Raw genomic sequence first — 24,299 nt, 5'->3', positions numbered from 1 at the left:
ATACAGGTGTGGTTAGCTGTGCTTTATCTTCTCAAGAGAATACCGCAGTTCCAGGGGTGGCTCAGTTTGCTAAAGCCTCTGCCTTCAGCTCAGGTCATGATCTCAAGGTCCTGGGATTGAGCCCTGAGCACCCTGGTTGGGCTCTCTGCTCGGCAGGGAGCCTGCTTCCCTTTCTGCCTGCCTCTCTGCCTACTTGTGATCTGTCAAATAAATAAATAAAATCTATAAAAAAATATTTAAAAAAAAAAGAATAACAAGATTCCAATAAATATGGTGCATTACGCTTACGAGAGGAGGGGCTGTAATTAGACTCGCTTGAAAATTTACTTGTCACTTAAGTCACCCCAGGTAGTCACAACATACTAGTGGCTGTCAGTAAAGGAATTTACCTCCTCTGAATTGCATCTTTCTCAACACAGTGGCCTACAAAACACACTCTCCCTGGGCTTCTGGAGAACTTTAAAATCATTCTTTAATTAACATTTTCAGCACCCCATGGCCTCATTATGCTGTCATTATTAAGTATTTTATTTTCTTGGTCCCAGGAGTTCCCAAAGCAAATACATGTTCCCTAGCTGACTTTTATGTTTTCTTACAGAAGAGTTGGTCTTCCATTAATGATATAAAACAAATGTTCATTAGGATGATGGTTGAGATGGCCTAGGCTTTTTCCGAACATTTTCCTATAAACCAAGACACTTAAATGGTTCGCCTTTTTCACAGAGTAAAAATATCTGGGTTTAAAAAAAAAAATCTAGATAAAAGCAGCCAAAGAATATTGAGAGCAGCTTCCCAAAAAGACATCCTCAGAAAAGTTCCCTATTTAGGCTCTCATAAAATGCCACTGGGAGGTTTATTCCGTTCCTTCAACCTTCCTAGGGGTCACCATAAAACCCAATTGTACCTTTTGACCCACAAATTACTTCTGGGAATTTTTCCCAAGGAAAAATCATAGATGTGCACAAGGGTTAAATATGAAAAACCTATCTTAATAAAAATAAATCAATCATGGAGTACCCATGAATGTAATTCTAAAGAGATTTTTTAAAGCTTTAATACAATATCTAAATATATGGAAATATAATGACTTCATATTACACATAAACATGTAGATGATAAAATAGTATGTTTAAAATTATCTCAATTTCCTAAAAAATATACATACATGTTTGCCTGAAAAGAAATAAACTCGAAAGTTAACAATAATTATATGGTAGGATAGGGTAATTTAAAATTTCTTCTTTGTATTCTTCTGCATTTTTGTAGTTTTATTTTCTATACTAAATATGTATTCCTTGGGTAATTAGAATATAAAATGTTTTCTTCGTTTTTGTCTCTTATGACATGACTATACCATTCATACATGTGGAACAAAATAATAACCAGAACTGTAGGAAATAAATGAAAATAAAGACCAGTGAACATAACCTTAACTCACTATATGGATTTGGCATTAACTTGTTATATTTAAATAAATTCCTCCCAGGAGATTCTCCACCAACCATCTCCAGTTTCTACTAGCTGATCCTTTTTCTGAAACAGTTCAATGATTCTTAGAAATCCAAATGAAAATCCCAGACAGACAAGGAAATAAAATGTGCAAAGGAAGTTAGCCTTGGCCGTGTGCAGAGAAGTGGAAACCATGAATATGAATGGCTGGAGGTTTAGGACAACAGGATAATGAAGGAGGGAAACACTATTCAGATGACAGCTGCCAGCTCCCTCCCCCAACTGTCACTCCCCTGCTGCCCGCCCCTTACTCCCCTCCCCCACCTTTATTCCCAGCCTCCAGAGGAACGTTGTGGAGCTTGTAGCCTTCATGGTGTTCTCACACTCCAAAAACACAGAGGATAAAAGGCCACTGTGTTGAAAGCTTGTGCCTCATATAGTAACAACCGTGCTAAAAGTGCTTAAGAATACGTTGTTACTTTTCATATCAATCACAGCGCTTGCCAAGCTACTTCTCCAATCTACTGGGAGGTACAGGGTGAGCACTGTTTAATTGGCTTTGGGAATCTTATGAGCTGTACGAGACCATTAATTAGAGGAGTTGCTGGAGTAAGCATGTGATGTGTCTGTACTGGGAGGGGAGGGCTGGTTATGCCACAGTCTTGGTAAACCATTTACAAACGCATCTTTGGACAAACAAGTAGAAAAAAGTTAGAACTCCCTTCTTAGGAAATTAACAGTTCAAGCCAGCAGTGACCTAAATCTTCCTACAGGTATCTAATCTCTTTGAATACGAATACCACTTAATCATGCTTAAATTATTTATTCTCAATGCAAGAATTTTCCTATCTAGGCCAAGGGAGAAAACTGTGATTTGTAGAATCAGGGTCTCATACTCAATAATGTGCTGAGCTGTTAGGCAAAGGAAGAGACAAAGAGTGGGGGCACACGTACCATTTAAGGGGGGCAGTTACTCAGTGCTAGGAGCTGTTGCTTATGTGGAAATAAAACCTAGTATTGCTGGATTTACTGATTTTTCTTCTCTCTCTCTCTCTCTCTTTTTGTTTTTAAAGATTTATTTATGTATCTTAGAGAGCATGCAGGAACAGGAGGGGCAGAGGGAGGAGAGAGAAATTCAAGCAGACTTGCCCTGAGTGCAGAGTCCCTCAGGGTGGGTGTTCAGGGGCTTGATCTCAAGACTCTGAGATCAGAACCTGAGCAGAAACCAAGAATCAACAGCTTATCCGACTGTGCCACCCGGGCACCCCTGATTTTTCAAGAGTAACTGGCAATCCTAATTTTTACATGAAGTCTCTGTGTTTCTAGAGCTTGACAACTATAGAGAAAAATCGGTGCTTTCTATGAACAAATAAAATATCTCTGAGGATCAAAACAGACTGCCAGGATATAACCCTCTGATTCAAAGAATAAGATCTTAAATAGGATTTTTAAAGTGCACGTTACTAAGTTTATCTGTATATGCATCAATTACCATCCAGAAAACGGACTAGGAAAGAATCATGAATTTAAATTCTAAACTGTCTGACCAATTTACCCTAATCAAGTTCCTAAATTCATCTGGGGTATGTTTTCCTCCTTTTATTAAAATATGAGTAGTGTACTAGAGTTTTACAATTTAAAGATTTTACTAAAAAAAAAAAGATTTTACTCAAAGATTTTAATAGGCAAATGCATTCTTTTTTTTTTTTTTTAATTTAAAAGATTTTATTTATTTATTTATTTGAGAGAGAGAGAGAGTGAGAGAGAGCATGAGCGAGGAGAAGGTCAGAGGGAGAAGCAGACTCCCCATGCAGCTCGGAGCCCGATGTGGGACTCGATCCCGGGACTCCGGGATCATGACCTGAGCCGAAGGCAGTCGTCCAACCAACTGAGCCACCCAGGCGTCCCAAATGCATTCATTTTTATAACTCAGAGCTACTGCTAATAATTTATTCCTTTTATGTATGAAAAGACTAAGGAACAAAGCAAAATCATCTAAGCCAGAGGATGAGGCTGGAACCCAAGAACCCCGTCTCCTTATGATTCAACAATCAACGTAAGAACCTCCTCTAAAGGATGACTAAGAAAGCAAGCCTATTAATACATTAGGCTTATGAAGCAAGTAGTTATGTAAACGAATCACTATTCTAATAGTTCCAGCAAGATGAACTCAGGATCCTCATTTAAAGTGCATGGAACGGAAATGTGTCAGGTTAAGACATCTTTATCTAATAACTGGAATATTAATCACATTTAATCCAATGTACATATTCAGATGAATAACTCCACCACATTCACTGTCCAGCTTAATAAACAGTTTCCTAGGACAGACACTTTAATATTTACTAATTTGCTTTCCACCCATGCCATTTCTCATTAGAATGGCAACATCTGGCTTTTGAGGGAAATGAGTCATATTATGCCACTATCCTACCTTCCAAGGGACCAGTTAAAGCAGGAAATGAATGGTTTTTTGTATGTGTGTGTTTGTCGGTACAGGAAAATGGTGTGTTCTTTTTTTTTTTTTTTAATATTTTATTATTTATTTGACAGAGAGAGACATAGCAAGAGAGGGAATACAAGCTCGGGGAGTGGGAAAGGGAGAAGTAGGCTTCCCTCTGAGCAGGGAGCCCAATGTGGGGCTCAATCCCAGGACCCTGACATCATGACATGAGCTGAAGGCAGATGCTTAATGCCTGAGCCACCAAAGCACCCCGACAGTGTATTCTAACACTGAAGGATTTCAACTTGGGGACATATTTTCTTTTCTTTTCTTTTCTTTTTTTTAAGATATTGTTTACAACTTTTAGACCTATCTTACATTAGATAGAATTTTAACTGTACCATTCAGTTTCATTTTGAACTGACTCATAATATACAGATCTCTAAATGTTTGTGAATTTTGCACCTAAAAAAATCAACCTTTATTAATCTTAGGCAGACAGTCTCCACTTAGATTTCTGTCTTCTGCACCTAACAATTGCATCTTGTTCTTCAATGCTGTGGCATTCCTGACTAGACCTCAGAACTACTGAAGACTTCCAAATAATGATTTAAAAAATCCCCACTAAAGTGAGGACACCACAAACCAGAAATCCAGAACTGTGGGGCCAAAGTCACTTTAACTCTCTCCTTCTTTAGTTTCGTTCTGTGTCTCAAGTTCCCTGTACTGGGAAAACTACAACTTTCTACCTATAAGGTTCTTGTGAGAAACAAAACGTTCCTTTGCAAAGCTGCCTTATTACACAATTTAAATTACAGAAAGCACAAACAGGTGTCCTTTCTGAGCAGATGAAAAGAATCCTCATTTAAAACTCCAATTACAGCAATATGATCTAAAAAAAAATCTTTTTTAATACTATTTATGAGATGAGGACTCCATGTTAACCAAAGTAATATCCACCCAGCAAGGGAAAGTGTCAGAGAGTTGGTATTTTGGGGCAGCCTTGTTTTTTGCTTAACAAAAAAAGACGTTGCTGGGCAAAAGGAAATTTTAAAATTATAGTTCACATTTTACCTCTAGATAGTCCCTAATGCTCTTTTAGGGAAAGCACACCCTCAACATAAAGACCAAGGACCCTAACCCTGTTTGTCCTTCACTCTACTGCCACCAGTTCAGCTCTCTTATTTTTTCCAAACACATGCAATCCCTCTCCCTACCCTTTAGGTAGAGCTTCAGTCTCCAGACATCATTCGCTAAGCCCAGTGCTCTAAGCTCTATTGTCATACTTCACAGCCTGCTGTTAAATCAAACAAGATGAGATTCTCCATTTGAAACCAAAACAACCTTTGTATCAACTGGTCCAGATGCACAGGACCTAGAACTAAACTGACAGAATCAGCGATCTCTGTCTCCTACACCGTATCAACACCAGAGAATATTTACACATTCTAATTCCACTATCTCTTCCACATCCATAGCCTCATTTGGGGGTTTAGTTATTCTTCACTTTCCCCTACAGTCTAGAGACTAGAAGGGCGCCTGGGTGGCTCAGTCAGTTAAGTGTCTGCCTTCTGCTCAAGTCTTGATCCCAGGGTCCTGAGACTGTGACTGAGCCCTCCCCCTCCTTGGGTCAGGCTCTGTACTCAGCAGGGAGTCTGCTTCTCCACCCCCCACTCCCACCCCCGCCCCTCTGCCCAACCTGCATATGTGCTTGCACATGCACATTCTCTCTCTTCTTTCTCTGAAATAAATAAATAGAATATCTAAAAAAAATAAATAAAGGTCTAGAGCCTGGACAACCACCTCTTTAACTTACCATCTTATATTCAACACGTTACCTCTCAATGACTCAAAAACTGCAACATATCCCACCCTGGGTTAAAGGTAAGCATTGGGTATCATTTAAAAACAAACAAAAACACCCTTCAGCCAACTGAGGACTGTTGGTGGAAACTTTGGTTCCCAGATGGCCAAATACACAGCAGGTTCCCTGCCCTTCCCCGCTCCACAGGTGCAAAGTCAGGCAGCCATCAGCCAGTGAGCCAGGGGCTCTTCCTGCCCTCAGCATCTTCCCTAACTCAGCGTCTCCAGGCAGGTACTCCCAACATGGCAGACTTGGTTCTCCAAATGCAGAGCCTGTGTCAGGTAGCCTCCCAACACCCAGTCCCCAAGACATCAAAACTAAATTCTTGCAGCAGGGGTATCTTCAGTCTCTCTGATGAGAATATCACATGAAGTGTGCACTAACCCTTTTTTTCAATCGGGCATTCAGCCTAAGCATTGAGATCAGCAATTCTAAAATATGCTGTCAGCCCTTTGTGCCAAAGTCCTCTATTATTACCTTGATCATCTCTCTACTGACTTCAGGGATCTGCCAACCCCTCTTTGTGTGTGTGTGTGTGGAGGGGGGGGGGGTTGTCCTCAAATCTTAAGTGTGAGTTAATCAGTCACTTCAGCGAATGAGAGGTACTGACTCCTCTGCTTCCCAGTTCAGGGAGGTGGGAGCCAGACTCCAGACATCCAGTTCTTTACGACTGAGGAGCCTGGGTAACCATAATGCAGAGGAACTGATATATGTGTGTGGTCTAAGAACCAAAAGAAAAAAGGAGGATGGGGCAGGAGGGGCTAGAGGAGGGAAAAAACAAAAAACAAAAACAAACAAACAAAAACACCCTCATCTCTTTGTTATATCTATATTTTACTAGAGGAAAAATTGACTATAAAATGTCAAACCTAGCAACTTTCTATTTCAAGTTTTTGTTACTTCCTCCTCTGTTCCAATTCAAAGTCCACGTGCTCTACAAGGCCAAAACAAGACCAAGGCACAAGACCTTGACGTCTCTCAAACTAACAAGCTGTCAGGAGTGAAAATGCAAGTGGAAGCCAATCCGGGCCCAGGAGGCCTGGAAGGGGGAAGTTCTGGCTGGAAGGTGGTGGCCCTGCCCTCCTCCTCCTCCTCCTGCAGTCCGGCAGCTCTCCTGTGCACGTCTCTTCTGCTTACTTTGCCCCAGATTCTGACTTGACGCTTGCTAGAAACAGTGCTCAGGCCCCTCTAAAGTTTGGCACCAGAATCATAGAATGATCAGTGTAGTGGACCCTGTAATGTGCTGCCCACAACCCTTTAGAACTGGAGCATCTCTGGCCAGGAGTACTGGAGCCTGCCAGCTGTCTGCTGAGAGCCTCTTCGGGAATTAGATGCAAAGAGAGCCCCCTCTCTGGAGGGACTTTATCTACTGCGGTTTGGGCAGCCCACATCCAATGACTGGCTGATGGACACAAAGACCCAGCCTCCTTGCCTTAGTGCCATCCCAGTTCCAGAGCCCCCCACCATCACCCGTCCTGCTTCACAGTCAGCCTCTCCCTCCACCCAGCTCTGCTGCCCTCATTTCGCCGCCAGGATTTATTCCATTAAGGAGTCCCCCATACACCTCCATCTCAGCAACTCAGGATTTTGTTTCCTAGAGAATTGAGCTGTGATCCTCAGAAACAGGGTACAAAGAGTACTGCACTAACCTTTGCTCAATTTATTTTCTTTCCTTTTCTTTCTTTCTTTTAAGAGAGGGGAGGGGGGAGGGGATGGACAAAGAGAGGGAGAGAGAGAATCCCAAGCATGTTCCGTGCCCAGCGCAGAGGCCCACACAGGGCTCGATCTCACGACCCTGAGATCATGACCTGAGCCGACATCAAGAGTCAGACACTGACTGACTGGCTGCTGACTGAGCCACCCAGCCACCCCCTCCTTTGCTCAACTTCAAATTCAGAGTTCACTCACATCCCCAACCCTTGCACCAGCCACGGTTCAGACTTTGCTATCCAGTGGATTCACGAGGCAAGGCTGACCACCAGTCCAGTTATAACAATTACACTGCAGGATTTACGGCATCATCTAAACACATGCAGTCCTCGTGTTTGTATGGTTCTAACAGGCATGCATTTCAGGGACCATGGTTTGGTTAAGGAACACCAGCCCAACAACAACCATGTTCAGATTCCAGTTACCACACGGTATTATATTAGTATATTAGTAAGTACCTGAAGCACAAACTGGGCAGGGAGCTCTTCAGTCCACGAGTGACAGGGACACATCACTGGCCAGGGACCAGTCACAGCACTTCTTTCAGAACTTGTCTGTGACTGTCTGTGACTGTCACCACATATCTAAGCAGGGCAATAAGAGGGGGAGTGAGGTTTGGCCCCTGCGGAGTAGGGAGCTGGAGGAAGGTCAGCCAGAAAGCAGGTTCCCCTTGCCCAGATAGTGGCAGGTGGCTGGCCTCCCCCTCAAGTGTCAGCATCTTGAAACAATACTGGGGTATGTTATCCATGCACCTTTTAAGCACAGGAAAGGTGAGACCGATATCCATGCAGTGGTTTCCAGTGGCTGTTGTAATAAATTACCTAAGCACAAACCCAGCAGTTTAAAAACAACAAAAATGTATTAACTGACAGTTTGCAGGTCAGAAGTCTAAAATGGGGGCACCTGGGTGGCTCAGTCAGTTAAGGGTTTGCCTTGGACTCAGGTCATGATCTCAGGATCCTGGGATCCACCACCCCTGCATTGGGCTCCCTGCTCAGTGGGGAGTCTGCTTCTCCCTCTCCCTCTGCTGCTCCCTCTGCTTGTGCTCTCATGTCTGCTCTCTCTCTCATAAATAAAATAAAAATCTTAAGGGGCACCTGGGTGGCTCAGTGGGTTAAAGCCTCTGCCTTCCGCTCAGGTCGTGATTGCAGGGTCCTGGGATCAAGCCCCGTGTCCAGCTCTCTGCTCAGCAGGGAGCCTGCTTCCTCTCTCTCTCTGTCTGCCTCTCTGCCTACTTGTGATCTCTCTCTGTCAAATAAATAAATAAAATCTTAAAAAAAAAAAAAAAAGTCTAAAATGGGTGGGAGGGCTGTGTTTCTCCAGGAGGCTCTAGAGGAGAATCTATTTCTTTGCTTTTTCTAGTTTCTAGAAGCTGCCTACATTCCCTGACTTACGGCCCCATATCCCTCCCACCTCTGCTTCTGTCCTTGCATCTCCTCAGACCCTCATTTACCTGCCTCCCTCTGATTAAAATGGGTCCACCCAGGGGCGCCTGGGTGGCTCAGTCGGTTTAAAGCCTCTGCCTTCAACTCAGGTGATGATCCCAGGGTCCTGGGATCAAGTCTCGTGTCCACCTCTCTGCTCAGCAGGGAGTCTGCTTCCCCTTCTCTCTGTCTCTACCTGCCTCTCTGCCTACTTGTGATCCCTGCCAAATAAATAAATTAATTAAATAAATAAATAAATAATAAAATGGGCCCATCTTGATACTCTAGGATGATGGCCGATCTCCGTATTTTTAAGCTAACCACGTGTGCAAAGTCCCTTTTGACACGTAAGGTAACATATTCACAGCTTTAGGGATCTGAATGTGGACATTTTTGGAGGGTCATTATTTTCCCTACCATACCTCTATCAGGTTCTTCCAAATGACTGTTCTCCTGGACAGTGGCCTCTCCCCCATTTGGCTGCTGGAAAGGCAAAGCTGTCTGCAAACATCTGTGTTTCTATCTGGATCCCCCGGGAAGGGCAGGAACTAAGAAATGATTTAGGCTGGTGTTTCTGATCCTGTATCAGCTTTCTCCAAGGGACTGCTTGAGTCTTTAGATGTACATTCCACCTCAAAAATTATCACTTTCCAGTAAGTTTGTGGAATATAGAATTCATACTTTCCCTCCTTGGACATTCACAATCCATACTGGCATTTCAAAGGTCTGGAGGAGCCCTCCTGGAAAGAAACTGACTTCTCTCGTAACATTTCGTGGAACACTTTGGGAGCGATGCACTAGATTGTCCTCCAACTCTGGTCAATGCCATGGAAATAGCTCTGCCTGGTGTCTGCACACCTCTCCAGGTCCTCTTACAAGCCCAACGCTTGAAGCCATGCTTCCTGCCATGAGGGAGTAAGTAGTCAGTCCTTCTCTTGCACTAGCCATCAGGTGCACTTTGGCAAACCCAGAACCTACTTATGGACTCACACGTACACACAAATTATGTGAAGTAACATATTGTTTAGGTGTTTCGGTTCCCCCTGGAAACTCATTTCCTGGACAGCTAGGTGGGTCCCCTCACCCCAATTCTTCTCTTTTCCCTCTCCGTGACTCCAGCTCTCAAAATTCAAGGGGGAAAAAATGAGCAAGGAAATGGCGTGTCACCAAATAGACTTATGGGTTTTGCTTCCCTCCCTTACTTGTCAAATCAAACACTTAGGCAGATTGCCACATGAAAACTAAAACAGTTTCTTCTTTCAGTAAATGGTTGCTATTGTCAAAACTGAGAAGAGTGTGTTCACTGCCTTATTGCTGGTGTATTCTGAGCTGTGACCTGGCACTCTGCTACATGCATGTTTGATTCACTGTAGCCTTTCTCAGAAATCGCTGGAAGCTTGGGAGATTGCACAGAATCTCAGAATAATACTTGGGATCACTCACTCAGTCCAGGTTTTCTTCTGGAATCCTGGACTCTTCCTTAAGCATCCCTAATTAAGAGGCTCTTCATTTATATTCATACATTTTACACCATCAACTGCCTACACACCTCAACAAATCTTTTGTACTAGCGTCCTGGCAGACCAGGCAATGAGCCTCCTCTATACGTCTCAGACGCCTTCTCTCATCTACCTATACCTTCCATAATAGTAAATATTTATAGAATGTATGCCACACGGTAGGCACTATGCCAGCCCTTTTAGTTATGTCATCTTATTTCATCTTGACCACAGTCCTATGAGGTAATATCATTACTTTATAGACAAACAAAACACAAAACTATCTACGGAGTCTTTTTTACTGCATTTGCTGGTTTTACATTTACATTTACATTTGCCATTTTTCCACACACTGAAGTGCTAAGCATTTTCCATTTTTATCATCAGGTCTATGCGGAGGTGTTAAGGTTCTTCTTTTGCAGATAAAGAAACTGAGGCTTCCATAAGATGAGACATGCCACCACAGTCACAGAGCTAGTAAGAGGAAGAACTAGGATCCAAACCTGTGAGTATCTTCTATTTACCCTTCATTGCCTCCTTCTCCCTGTTGTCTTTCCAGCCAGAGGGGTCCTCTGTATATCAGTGAATTCACAGAGCATTTATTCATCAGCCCAGTCTTGGTACTTGTCATTTTCTGCACAGAGCTTAATTTCTCCTCACTGGGCATCTCTTAATCTATTTTGCCTTCCTTAGCATGCCACTCATAATATAGGCTCCATAAATATAAGCTGGTTTAGAGTAAGTCAGCTTACAGCTCTCAGGACCAGCAAAACAAATGAACAAAACAAACAAACAGTTTTTTGATGAAGAGTTTCCAGGTCTTGGTTGATTTCTTCATTGTTTCAGGAAGCCACTACACAATGGTATTCAGTACAGGGGATAACACTGAATGGTTTGTCGCCACTGCTTATTTTAGCAGCTACCACGGCTGTTTGGCCAAGACCCCTCGGATCTACTGGGGAGGCCAAGGCTGAAAGGATCTGTAAGTGAGAGTAAGCTCCAGCTTCTGGAAAGTGTCTGACACACAGTAGGCACTCAACAAATATCTCTTGCATAACAACCAGATACAAAGTCACGTGGTACAGGTTCCGCATTTAGGGAACCCATTTCACGGGTTCACTTTCACCCGTGAAGTGATTCTTAGAAATCATTTATCTAGAAGATAATAATTTATTCTCACCTAAATAATAGCTTACCCACCTTCAGTAGTAAAAATAATGTAAAATGAAATCCTGCAGATTCTTTTGGCAATAAAGGGGAACACTGTATGAATACTTAGTAACACTCTGCTGGATGCATGGCTGATGCCCACGGATGATCCTGAAGGACCTTCTGCTCCATACTGGTCCCCATGGGGAAATAAGTGCTATGGGCTCTGTTTTCTAAAGAAAGTTAATGACAGTATCTTTCTACCAAAATATATTTCTTGTAAGGAAAACTTGCTTTTGAAAAAGCCACCAAATTAGTATTTTCTTTTATTTGTATAATTTTGAAAAAAAACCCCAAAATCTTTTATTTCAACAGTACTTCTGCTGCTGCTTTTCAGTAAAAAAGAAAATAATGCCATTAAAAAGCTGCCTACAGATTCTGTTAGATCTTTATTGAGTGTCTACAAAGTGTTCCACTGTGCTAGCCCAACCCCTAAGCCAACTCATACCAGTGCCAACACATTTCGATTGCTAGACTTTTTCTCCTACTAGATCAAGAGCATGGCAGAGATGGACTGTTTATCACACTGTTCTCTCTTCGTCCTGGGGACACAGCTGGACTGTATTTCCTAGGAACCCTTGCACTTAGCTGTGACTATGACTATATAGCTAAGTTCCCACCGATGGGATATGGCTAGAAGGGATGTGTGCCTCTCTAAGCCTGGCCCATGTAAGATCCCATACACACCCCTCCAGCTCTTGCCATTCTGCCTGAGCTTGACAAAGATTGGCCCTGAAACCTTGAAGGCCACAGGGAAGATGGCAGAGCCTCAAGAGAGAAGGTTTCTGTATCCCTGACCACTGCTTGGAAAAAAGTCAACCACAGTCCGAGTACCTCTTTCTGAACTTTACATAAGTAAGAAATGCTTCTATCATAGTTGATCCATTTTACCGTCTTGGATGTGTTTGCTAAAGTAGCTAGCATCAGGATGTCCCGAGATTTTTACAAAATTATGAAATACTGACACATTATTTATAAAATAGTGACTCTAATCATTATACACCAAATCAGACGCTAGCTTATAAAAGAACCAAATAATCTAGAACTAAGATATCACTGTAGACTAGGTTCTACTCTAGATAAACCATCAAAGGTGCCAAAGATTTAAATGTTACTGAATATTTGAAATACAGAAGAGAATGAACCTTGAAATACAGAATATTCTTTTAATTGATTTAATTTTTCTGTGACACAAGAAGAGTCTGCTATTGCTTGATTTCAGGGATAAGTATATCTTGGTCCAGCCTATTAAGCACCAGTGTTTAAAAGAAGGATAGGGGCGCCTGGATGGCTCAGTGGGTTAAAGCCTCTGCCTTCAGCTCAGGTCATGGTTCCAGGGACCTGGGATCGAGACCCACATTGGGCTCTCTACTCAGCAGGGAGCCTGCTTTCCTTTCTCTCCCTCTCTCTCTCTCTCTCTCTGCCTGCCTCTCTGCCTGCTTGTGTGATTGCTGTCAAATAAATAAATAAAATAAAAAAAAAATAGAAGGAGGATAGTTTGTCCCAGAGCATTCATGCAAGTAGACATTTCTGAGGCTTTTTTAAAAAAACCTAGCTGGTGAGAATTGGAGTTGTGAGCTATAGGCTCTTATCTATATGTAGTAATTGACATATTAGGGTCACTTTCTTACCTTCAGAACTGTATGATTATATTTGACCACTGATAGTATTCCATAGTTTAAACTGATCATAAAAATACATTATTTGAATGTTAAAATGTAAGGAATATGTATTTGTCCTGTGTAGATGTAGGAAATATATCAGGAGACACTTTCAGAAATTTAAGCTCAAGCAAAACCTGAGAAATTTAAGCCTCAACCGCAACCAAAGTCCAATTAAGTAAATTATTTATTTTGTTATCCAAAGTATAAGGAACCTAACCTAGTTTAAGGCCATCAAGTTAAAGGTGTAATGCCAAATTAAGATTACCCACCAGTTCTCAAAACCTGTCCTGTTATTTGAGAGGCAGGGCGGGGATCGTGGTGGGTAGGGAGGGAAAAAAAATGAAAACAAGATGGGACCAGGGAGGTAGACAAACCATAAGAGACTCTTAATCTCAGGAACCAAACTGAGGGTTGCTCAGTGGGTGGGGATATAAGGTGGCTGGACAATGGGGAGGGTATGTGCTACGGTGAATGCTGTTAAATGTGTAAAACTGATGGTTCACAGACCTGTACCCCTGGGGCAAATAATACATTATATGTTAATATAAAAAATAAGTAAAAGATATAGAAACAAAACAAAACAAAACAAAAAAACCCTGTCCTGTTAATGCAGTCAAGACCTTGTAAGTAGATGGTATCAATGGCACTTCTGGAAAACTGCCTTTGATGATTACAGCTGTTCACCCTGGCCCAAACGCATCCCAAATAACTTACTGAACATACCTCTCCAATCAGTCTTCTTTCCATCTCCACTGCTCCTACTTTTATCTAGGCCCCCACAGCTCTTACCTGGTGTAACAAAGTATCTACTTTCAACCTGGGTTCCTTGCTTCCACTTGTGCCCCTTATCCAGATGGTTCGTTCCTCCAACGGGTGCCCAAAGCAATCTCTCTAAAGCACAAGTTCTATCACACCACTCTCTGGCCCCACCCCATTCCAGCCTATCCTATTACCAATCTCCCCACTCCCTTCACTCCGCAGCGACTAACCTCCTTTGTCTTCCTTGAATATCCCCAATGCTTTTCCATCAGGTTTTCTCTGCCTGAAAGGCTCTCCCTCCAGCTCTTTACACGGCTGACTTTTCTTCACCCTTCAAGTCTCAACTTAGCTATCACCTCCCCCAATTCCCTTCTTGCCCTCTTTATTTCCTTCATAGCACTTGTAATACCCTGTAATTTTATTCTCTATTGTCTGGAAACCTAGACACCTTATGAGGACATGAACTTTTCTTTCTCTTTTTCTTTTTTATTACCTTTTGTAATGTTTCAGGCACCTTACCCTCAGAGATGGGTGCATGAGTGGAGGGACAATGTAGGCAATAGATCATTTCAGCATTCTTTGTCCAGTGGACCATCCATGAGAAACGGTACCATCACATTTGTCAGTAAGTGTTACTGTCCTGTCCTGGCAGGCATCGTTATAAAGCCCAATTTCTGCTCTCTTAACTGCGTCTCTCTCCTGGGAACATAAAGAAATTCTAGTTCTGGGGCCATCCATTCGGCCCTTTCCACACAGTGAGTCTTACTGTTAAATGAAAAATACCCAAGTTGGCAAAACTGATCATTCCAAAAGGATATGTCCTGATATTTCATTATCCATCACACAAGACTATCCTGGCTTTGAATTTTAAGCTATCCAACTTCGGAAGAAGCTCTTTCAGGAGAAACAGAAGTCACCTCAATGCAGAGTAAAACTACAAGTCACTTCCTGGGTTCCTGTATCTTGGACTTAAACCCTTAAAGGAGAGAGCAGTCGAACCGACGACTATATGGAAATCCAGTGCACACTTCACTTTGCTTTATGGCACTGGGTCAGTCTGACAGAATAGCTTGTTTTCCCAGTTTTGATGAACTGAAGGAGCGTTGTGCCTACAAATAGGTTTCCCAGACGTTCCTCTGTACATATAATAGGAAATGCAGAATTGGATCTGGGCACGGGCTCTGGAAATGTCAGGGCAGTCTCTCCAAAACTGAATGGCCCTGAGAAAGCCAACATTCTCAAGTGACCACACTTTTCCCCACTTCAAGCCACGGTGAAGACATGCTATCCCAATCCAGCTGAACTAAAGAACTCCACTCTCTAACTCGACATGAGAAAAGTCAGTAAGCCCCTGTAGAACGCCTGCCAAGAAACTGCCCATGAGCAATGTGATATCAGCCCACAGAGGGAGGTTACACGAATCGTCCCTGCAACGCATGTGGTGGTAGTCAGTCCTATAAGATGACTGCTGGCGTCTTTACCCAGGACATTCCATTGTGCTCTCTTCTTGAATGCCCATAGAAGAAATGCCTCCCAGGACTCGGTACCAAGAAAAGCTTTGTTTCTCCTAAGGATTTAGCTTTGCTGATGGTCTGTTTCACCTTTTGGACATTGTGATTACTTTAACAGCGTGCATTTCCTCTTTGCTTCTAGAAAGCCCAGGGACAGATTTGCATCCTTTTCAGTAATGGCACTGGACATTATGACATGCATTCTTACGTTTCAACTGTACCACTGACTTCATCTTGTTTTCTTACACATGTTTTCCCTCAACTCTGGTTTCTTTAAATACTTTGTATTCTCTTGTATTGTATGTATTTTATAAGCTGCTTCAAATCCTTTTGGGAATGAAAGGATTTTGCACAGATATTAATGCACAGATACACAGATATTAATGCACAGATACACACAGTGGATTTTATGTCAAACCTGTTACAACCCTAGATTCTACAAAAACACAAGATGGCCTCAGACAGACCTGGGCTTGAATCCTGATTCTTTTTTTTTTTTTTTTAAGATTTTATTTATTTACTTGAGAAGGTCAAGAAGATTTTATTTATTTACTCAAGAAGGTCAGAGGAAGAAGCAGACTCCCTGTGAAGCTGGGAGCCCGATGCAGGACTCGATCCCAGGACTCCAGGATCATGACATGAGCCAAAGACAGTGGCTTAAGCAAATGAGCTACCCAGGTGCCCCTTGAATTCTGATTCTGCAGGTTTCTAGCTATGTTATCTCAGGCAGGTCCCTTAATATTTCCATTTCCTCTGCTTTAAATTAAGGGTAATAACATTCGCACTGTACTGTGGGTATGAGAAATAATGACAATTTATATGAACATTTGATACTTAGTAACCACAAAACAAATAGTGTCTTCTATTGTTAATAACAACTATGCAGACTGCAACCAAAAAATACCTAAAGGCAATGTCTGGAAGACACAGAGACACTGGCACATGGAGGATATCACATGACTATGCAGGCAGAGCCCGGAGTGACGTACCTAATAAGCTAAGAAACATCAAGAACTACCAGCAACCACTCGAAGCTAGAAGAGGCAAAAGGAGATTCTTCCCTAGAGGGTTTGGAGGGAAAATGGCCATGATGGCATTTTGATTTTCGACTTCTAGACTCCAGAACTGTGAGAGTATAAATTACTTATTTTAAGCCATGCTGTCCATGGAAATCTGTTATGTAAGTCACAGGAAACCAATACAGCCCCCAACTCCTATAGCCCCAAATGGCAGAAGTGAAATAGCCAAATCAGATTTCAATCCAGCTGACATGTGCCAAGGTCTCACAGACACATACCTAGCCAGCAAGATGCATTTCATGGAAGGCATATGCTAGAAGAGCACGAGGACCTTGACCTTAGGCTTAAATGAATTAATTCCCCTCTCTGACCTTCAAATAGCTCATCTATAACAAGGGATTAGGTCTAGATCAATGAGAGCAAATGTAATTTAAATGGGAATGGTATGGGGCACCTGGTGGCTCAGTGGGTTAAGCCTCTGCCTTCAGCTCAGGTCATGATCTTGGGGTCCTGGGATCGAGCCCCACATAGGGCTCTCTGCTTAGCGGGGAGCCTGCCTCCCCCCCCCCCTGCCTGCCTCTCTGCCAACTTGTGATCTCTGTCTGTCAAATAAATAAATAAAATCTTAAAAAAAAATAAATGGGAACGGCTGCCTGAGATGCTGTATTGAGGATTATGAGGAGTCATCTGGACAAAGAGGCACAGACAGATAAAGAGTCAAAATATTTCATCTTCATTCTCCTCATGCCTCTGTGACCATCCTTGTCAGTTTCCGCTTCCAATTTCTTTTAAAGATTTTATTTATTCATTTGACACAGAGAGAGAGAGCACAAGAAGGGAGAGTGGGAGAGGGAGAAGCAGGCTCCCCTGCTGAGCCGAGAGCCAGATGCAGGGCTCCATCCCAGGACCTTGCAATCAAGATCCGAGCTGGAGGCAGATGCTTAACAGACTGAGCCATCCAGGCATCCTGACTGCCCACTCTTTAAACACAGGTGATGCTTATGAAGTGTGAGTGTCTGATACTCATTAACACTTCTCTTCCTACCTTAAACTTTCTCCTTAGACACCTTCTTATGGTCTTAAATTATCACCTATAGTTTCTGCTAATAATTTCAAATCTATCTCTCCCATCTAGATCAGCCTCCTGTCCTCATTTAGTCCCACATATCTAACTGCTGGATGAACATCTCCATTTGGCTATCCCATAGACAACTCTGAGCAACTCAAGCATAACAAAACTCACCAGTTGCTCCCCTAAGCCTGCTCTTCCTCTTGTATGCTTCCTCTTACTTGGTGACACAATGTAACTAGTTAGAAAACTGGGCTGCTTCCTGGTCTAGTTCCACTTCCTCACCCTCCCAACCCAAATCAATTATTAAGACCCATCAATCTTACTTCCTAGGTAATTCCCTTCCATACCTACTATCACTGTCCTAATTCAAACTTCCATCAGTTCTCGCCTTTCAAGATTCAGCTCTGGTTATCACTGCCTCCAGGAAGGACAGGGACGACTCTGGCTTTTCTGTCCCTGTATTCCTGGAATTTGTCTTCATGTCTAATACCACAGGCAACAGATGATGATGATGACGACGACGATGACAATGACGATGGTGCGTATCATTTAATGACCACTTACTATGTACCAGGCACTGTTCTCAGCAATTTGTATCTCCACAACCAACCTCTAGGGTAGGTTCTCATTATCCCTATTTACTGACAAAGCGCAGGAAGTTTAAGTGACTTGCTCAAAGCTATACAGTTGTACCAAGAGGTCGCTAAACGGATTGATATTCAATTTAAATTAAAATAAAGTCATAAGGTAAAATAGTGGAACAGATACCTATTTGTTCAATACATATTTACAGAACATATATTATGTGTTAAGCCGCATAAGTAAAGACACAAGTAAACGAATACGTGAACACATTAATTTCAGAAATGGGGGGAAATCTCTCAGAAAACTCAGTCCAAGCCACTTCTCCAGGCCTGAACTGACCCGGGAACCTGGGAAACCAGTCATTATCTACAGAATTCTAAATAACTCTGAGCAATAGTAGGGGTAGCAGACTTAACTCAGGGTTTCCTCCTTTGCTATCCCCTTCCCCACAAACCTGAGAAGCCACTGTGAGGTACTAGAAAGAGCTATAGTTCCTCCCTTCCTGGCCTCAAAACAGTGACAGTCCCCAGTCTCCAAGATCCCCTCTCTTTTGGCTGTAGGTGGGCTGCTCCTCTCAGCGGAGGCAGGGAGAACAGAGTTCACTGCATGCTGGTGAAAGGCTTTCACTGATGGTATTGAGGTCAGAACACCTATGTCAGCCTGATTTTGTCCCCAAGTAGCACTCTCACCTTGGGCAAGTCAATTCACCCCTCTGACCCCAGTAGTCTATCTCTCTTAAGTGTCCTTCCAACCCTACATTCTATGATTTAGATTCTGTACTTCATAGGCTACCAAGAGGCGGGGGTCTTGGCAAGAAGAGACCCTTCCCCCACTCCCTCTGGCTCCAGTAGATTATTCCTGGACACTACTCCCAACCCAAGCATTGCTCAGATCCTAAAGAAATTCTAAAAATTGAGGCATGTGAGTCTTCTGTCAGTCTAAGAAATGTCCACTTAAATTTTCCCATAATAATGCCTTTCTTTGTTATTCATAAATGTTAGGAAACCTATGACTGCATGCAAGCTGACAGAAATTAAAAGAAGACCCTGTCCTCATCTCTGCAATGGCAGCTACCTTTTAAACATTTATCCAAGATAGGAGTGCACATGATTTTGGATTTCGGCTCAGGTCATGATCTCAAGGTCTGGGGCTAAGCCTAAGGCTAAGTTGAGCTCCACCCAGGCTCCATGCTCAGGAGGAGTAGTCTTTCTCTCCCCCACCCTCTGCTCACACGCACTCTCTCTCTCTAACAAATAAATAGATCATATAAATAAATATAAATATGTGTGTGTGTATCTCCAAGGCAAAAGGATATGTCTGTCCATCACTCACTCCACTCTTGCTGTTTCTTCCCAGACTGTGGCACTCTTGGATATGATCCGGGAAGAAATCCACGTTTACTCAGTGAGTCCATGAAAGCCCCATTAGGGTTCGAACCGACCAAGAGAAAAAAAAAAAGGATACAGGTGGAAGCTATTCTGGTAATCCCAAAACTGAGGGTAGGTTTTACTGATGTTGGATATTTATTTACTTAAATATTCACTTCACATGGTAAATGTCTTTTTGCCAGGGATCATTTTCAAAAAGCTAAAATTAATTCCGCACACAGGTTACTATGTGCATCATCTGAAGCTGGGCTATAAACTAGAACCCAGGGTAAGTCTGTCCAAAGACCTCCTTAAGGGTGACATGATGAGAAACAAAACAAAACCCAGAGAACCAAACAAAGCTACTGGGAGCATTTACTATAACAGGGAAGTGGCAATTCTGGGGGAAGGAATGCTCTCAGAACCTCGTTTTTGCTTGCATAGCAAACTTGACGATCCTAAGAAATCACATGGCAGTTTTTTATTCAACAAATATTTAGTATGTTGATATAAGAGATGCCATGGATACAAAATTCAATAACTGTCTGGACAGTTAGGCATGTGAGTCACCCAAACAACACAGATCTATGTGATATCCCTACTGTACAGGTACGGCTGTGCTTATGACCTCAGCAGCCATGGGGAGAAAGCAGTGGAGGTCGGAGCGCCTACCCAGCCTTCTGTGAACTTGTCAGTTTCCCCAATGCTGAACTTTGTCCTCCCCAGATCCCTACACTCAAAGAACCAAATCACCCAATAATTTCCCTGTCACTGAGACACAGTTTCATTCTTTCAGTCATCCAGCAAATAATTACTCAGCACCTACCTTCTGCCAGGTGCTGTGAAAGACACCTGGATCCGTCTGATCCGGGTCTAGTGACCCATTTATCTCGGGCCTCATACTCATGAAAGGTTCATAATGTAGGTTGTTAAGATTATATGCAAATGATATCATATATACAGTCAGAGTTACACTTACAGGATTAAACTTTAAAGCACATCAGAACTTTTATAACGTCGGTTTAGCAACTGTCAAAAATACACACAAATCTCCCCACTACCAGGCCACATATCATCCAAGGAAGTGATCTGGGTCCCTCCCCATCACTGCAGGTCTTGCGGTACAGTCAAGAGAGGACGGCAAGCAAGCCAGTTGTACTGTGCTCACAGAACTTTGTGTTTAGTGGGGAGACAGGTATGGAATAAGGACATGTATCAGACTAACAACCAGTTATCTCTGGGAGAGCAGCATGGCGTGAGGCTGAGCAGGCAAGCAGAGCTTTCCCTTTATCTACAGTGTTCAAATTTTTACTATAAACACATTTCCATGTACTACTTGTGTAGTCATTACAAATTTCTAGATCAGGTACATCATTAAAAGACCAGCCAAGAAGAGGACTAGAAGAGCATGAGAGAGGCTGACCCCAATGCGAGAGGCAGGGAGAATGAGCCAAACACCAAGATCGAGCTTCAGGGTTGGTCTGGAGCTAGAGGGCGGCACACCCCTTTCTGGTGACCATTATCTGCATGGCCTGGGGAGGGCACTGCCAGAGAGGGATGCATGGCTCCCCATCTCAGAGCTCTCTACTGGGCTCAATCACTTTCTGACCCCACAAATAGAACCACCTACTTTCAGGTACTGAGTAACATAGATGATCAACATGTTACACTCACCTTGGTATGAAACTTGCCTTTTCGTGGACAGCAATAAATCCTACCAGAGAATAATACTAAATGCTCCCAGGCTGAATCACAGTGATCCTGTCTAGACTGAAATGTCTCATCTCTCCACTTTGTCAAACAAATTGTGCCTTGCCCATTACTGTTCACCCTGTAACCCATATGAGCTTTACACAGTTCTATCGGCAAGAGGGCAGCCCCTGACCACATATAAATGATCTCAAGACATGCTAGAGAAATAAGAGCAGACAGATATCATGGAAATACCATTAGCTATGGCAACACACAGATTACTAATGACAGATGGAGCAGTTGTTAACACACAAATTTGCAGATAAAAACACTGCCTTACACTGTCATTCTTTTCCATTTTCCTGATATTCTGAGATATACTCACATGGCATGGCTTTTGTAGAACAGAGACAAGACCAATGACTGATCATCCAATAATACTTCTGATCAGAGCAATTTGTGTGTGTGTGTGTGTGTGTTTGAACACATGTGCGTGCACATGTAATATTTTCAGCATGACAGGTGCCCCCTGGGAGTGTGCTATGCACAGTTTTTAGGGAAATATATACAAGTAAAGTCAGCACGGAGTTATACAACTGAATGCACCTCTCTGAGAGGTGAACAGCCAGCAGAGACAAAGTTTCCTGTAAAGGGTTTCATGTCTGAGTTCTACTCTAAAAGCTCAATGGGAGTTTGTACAGTGGACAGGGTTACTGGGTAAAATAATGGGACACCCAGTTAAATTGGAATGTGGTGTAAATGCCGAGTGATTTTTTTTTTTTTTAGCATAGGTAATTCCCAAATACTGCATGGGTGTTCTGTATTTTTATTTGCAAAATTAGACATAGATAAGAACTTTTTAAAAGCTAACGGTGGAAGAGGGGAAGATATCCATGTCAATCATCTTTCCTTTTTTGTCATGAATCTTGTCACCATCAGCATCAATTAACATTTACAGCACATGGGGATGAGGCCCATGCTGTAGGAAGACCTATGAATTACACCAGCCAAAATGCTCAGAATGTGCCTGCTTCTTCACTCATGGACTCCTTGAGATCATGCACTCTACCTTATTCTTCATCCTCAAGACCCACCCAGTGACTGGCATGTGGTACTAGCTCAAAATACAGTTTTGAATAAATAAGGATGAGATATGGAATGACTATAGAGGGAAGAAATTTGGGGTGAGCAGGATAAAATGACAAAACTGTACATGGCAGAGAACAGAGGAACTGTCAAGATGGTTGACAACAGCTACATCTGTAGCTGCCCCCATCGACTGTGAGTAGAACCTTGGAGCGTAGTAATTCAACTGAACAAACTCTGAGTTTGGTTTAGTAAGACAGAACCGTCTCAAGAGCAAGGAAGTCTAAGCATTCTAAGTGGGCAGGGCAGGGAGAAATACACAAAGTTGGGAAATCCACAATTATGCCCTTAAAAAAGCCATAACAGAGGCAGACAACACATTTAAAAGCCCCAAAGAGGGACAAGCAGTTCCTTCTAGGCCAAGGTAACAAGCTTTAGATGTAAGAAGTTGTATGAGCTATATAAGAAGGTATGGCCTACAGAGATGCTTTGCACTCTACAGACTGTGTGTATGTTTAATCATAAATATATATATAAACATACATATTTTTATTAAAAGGTTGCAAACATGGTGCACTGAACTCCCACATATTCTGTGCTATTCTATGGAATGAGAACTGAGTCTTGGGTAAAATTCACATGTCCTCTGGAAGTATCCTAGAGCGGAACTTGGATGGCTCAGTGGGTTGGGCCTCTGCCTTCGGCTCAGGTCATGATCTCAGGGTCCTGGGATCGAGTCCCATATTGGGCTCTCTGCTCGGCAGGGAGCCTGCTTCCCCTCTCTCTCTGCCTACTTGTAATCTCTCTCTCTGTCAAATAAATAAATAAAAATCTTTTAAAAATTAAAAAAAAAAGATTTTTTTTTCTGCACATATATGCACATGTAGGTATTTCACAAACATACTGTCAGCCTCTATATACTACCCATGTAAGCTTGGTTTTAAACTACGAAGTGAATTTACCCAAGTGACCAAATATACTTAACCACCTACCTACTACTGAACATTTAAATTGTTTTCCCTTTCTTTTCTTTTTGTATGATAAACTTCCTGACAGCGAAGTCTTTAAAGATGTCCATCATTATTTCTTGGGGATAAATTCCTAGAGGGAGAACTGCTGAGTCAAAGACCATGTGCATTTTTAAGTCTTTGGATACATATCACCATTTTGCTCTCTAGGAAGGTTGCGTCAATGTATATTGTTATAATTATAAAATATTAAAGGGCTCGTTTTCAAAATTTTTTCCAGGTTAGTCACCTCATAGAATATGTGAAATCGTTATTTAGAGAGTGCACACATAGAGTAATATATGTAGTAAGTACTTCTATGATGGGTATCAGAGGCGTGGGAAACATTAGGCAGCCGTGGGAGGTGCTAGTTTGGGTTTAACTAAAGGAAAGGCTAGTTGCAGAGTAACAACACTTTCTTTCTTTTTTTTTTTTTTTTTTAAAGGTTTTATTTATTTGACAGACAGAGATTACAAGTAGGCAGAGAGGCAGTCAGAGAGAGGAGGAAGCAGGCTTCCTGCTGAGCAGAGAGCCCGATGCGGGGCTCGATCCCAGGACCCTGGGATCATGACCTGGGCCAAAGGCAGAGGCTTTAACCCACTAAGCCACCCAGGTGCCCCGTAACAACACTTTCTAATGACAACAGAAAACCAAGCCAGCTTACAGTAAGTGCCATGCTCAAACTCACCAACTCTGTTTTTCATCTTCTTTGAGACCCAGGAAAATTAAAAAAGAGAAAATATCCAAATAGAGAAGCTTAATTCAACAAGAGTAGGGAAACCTAGGCTATGTTCTATTCTGGTGGCCTTGCAATCAAATAATTAAAGTCATTTGGCCAACATCTATGATTAACTCAACGAGAGAGGCCGTTTGGCTACATGGCCAGATCCAAAAAATAAATAAATAAATTTCTTTAACAGATCGCTCGCCCTCTTATGT

General features: G+C 42.4%; 1 protein-coding gene across 1 annotated transcript in view; it reads right to left on the bottom strand.

Moving 5' to 3' along the window:
* Positions 1-24,299, bottom strand: part of MOB3B (MOB kinase activator 3B) — a 199,833-nt gene that overhangs the window by 169,568 nt on the left and 5,966 nt on the right. The window lies entirely within an intron of this gene.

The sequence above is a fragment of the Mustela erminea genome, chromosome 12, assembly GCF_009829155.1.
Source record: "Mustela erminea isolate mMusErm1 chromosome 12, mMusErm1.Pri, whole genome shotgun sequence".
Taxonomy (NCBI): domain Eukaryota; kingdom Metazoa; phylum Chordata; class Mammalia; order Carnivora; family Mustelidae; genus Mustela; species Mustela erminea.
Note: the sequence above shows the minus strand (reverse complement) of the source record. Positions and strands in the feature narration are given on the sequence as shown.